A 2,040-nucleotide genomic window follows, 5' to 3' on the forward strand; every position below is an offset into this window, starting at 1 on the left:
GATATGACACTGACGTGCTGAGCAAATGCTACGAGACTAACCTTCTTGTGATGTCAACGAAAACATTTTGGGAAAATTTGCTCGACATGCTGTTGCACTTCAAATCCTTAAAGAGTAAACATTCCAGCATGGGATATTTGTGTACATTAGCAAAAGGATGAATAATTTGTGACGGTGCTTAAGGGCTCACCACTCTTCCCTGTGCTTCTGTAGCTTAATATAATCTATCATGTGATGATTTTCTTTCTCTATCTTACTTTCTGAGAAAATATAAATGTTTCTGGGATTCTGTGAACTAAATAAATAAATAAATAAAATCATAAAAACACAATAAAATTAAATAAAAAAAACAGCAAAAATAAATAAATAAATAAAATAAGAAAAAAGGCAACTTACGTGAACATTAAACAAGATTTTAAAGACAAAGGAAAACATGACAATGGCACTAAAATGGAAGGGAATGAGTCTCGAGCACATCACCAAACTCTGGGACTTTGATACAAGGCATTAAACATGAACACTACAGAACATATGAGGACCCTTGTGATTAGCTAATTTTTATCTTCATATTACATTATTCAACATCTGTACTGTAGGGAAGGGTTGAGAAAGGTATGATAAAAATGGACTAGTCCAATCCATCAGCATTGAATTAACTTTTTTATTTTTGGGAGACAGTTGGCTTTTACTGATGGTAAATCAAAACCTTTGTTTGACGTCGGATCATGACTGTCCTGTCCTCTAAAGTCCAGTCACCTCAGAATAATATGTAAAAAAGATAAAAAAAGAGACTTTTCTTTTCTTTTTGTTGAAAAACCTGGCTGACCTGTGCAGAGCCCTGACCTCAAATTCATTCACCTTTGGGATAAACTGTAATACAAACTGAGAGTCAGGCCTCATTGCCCAGCATACGTGTCTGACCTCAATAAAGCTCTTGTGGCTTTACAGAATTTTTGCTGCCAGAAAGCACTCCCAGAAGAACTGAGGCTGCTTTTGGAGTACATCAGTGGCTGCTAATGCACTCCAAATATCCTATGTACTGACTACATACTTTTTTGTGTGTGTTCTTAGTCCAGCAGTTCAAGTTTCACATCAGCTCTGTACACAGGTTTAAAAATCACCTCCCCTCTGAAATATGCACCGTTTAAAAAGACCTGGACGTGTTCCCTGGATGAGCATGGTGCACCGACATCCCCTCAATAAAACCAGCTCTGTGTTTGCTTCTTTCATTTAAATATTTATTTAATTCTGGTCATATGAGATAGTCACAACTTTTAGCTGACCTTTCCTCTGGCATTTATACACAAACACCCAGAAACACCATGGTGCTTCATTGCTGACAGAAAGATAGCGCTGGTTCTGCCACTGGCACGCATTAAAAGTAATCTACTCTGGTTTCACAGCACAGATTCATGCTCAAACATGCACACATACACACAAATAACACAATGGCTTTTGTCTGGGCCGTTGCCACACACTGCTATAATTAGGTCTGTTTTGTGCTGATAGAGAAGCAGTAATGTGATACACATGCATGCTTCTGTGATTAAGGACAGAGCCCGACAGTAAAACAAGCAAGCAAACAAAAAAACTTAAGGATGGGCCAAAAGTTAAGCTACAAAGAAACCATGAAAACTGGACTTGATGTTGTATTTGATATACTATATACAGGAAAGGGAAAAAAATATACCAAAGAGCAAATATACATTTTTGTCTGTAAAAATAAAAAAGGTCCCCCCCAAACTTTCCTTTTTGAAATAAATATAACTTCACTGTAGAGATGCTTTTAAAACATTGATGAAAATGGATTTTTTTTCACAAAATGTAATATTGTGCACAAATGGAAATGAACACGCAATCTGGGTGTGTGACTGGTGGCGGCGGCAGGGCCAGATGGCAGCGCCCTGGGGAGAGAAACAGAGTGCGAGATAGAGAGCTGTCATTTCACTTCATGCTGTTAACTTATGTTAACACTCTGCAGCTCTCCTCCTCTCTGTGCTCCCTTCAATATCTGTGAAACTGACACACTGCGAGTGATAC

This window comes from Pundamilia nyererei, unplaced genomic scaffold (genome assembly GCF_000239375.1).
Source record: "Pundamilia nyererei isolate P.nyererei 1_Seehausen unplaced genomic scaffold, PunNye1.0 scaffold00020, whole genome shotgun sequence".
Lineage (NCBI taxonomy): Eukaryota > Metazoa > Chordata > Actinopteri > Cichliformes > Cichlidae > Pundamilia > Pundamilia nyererei.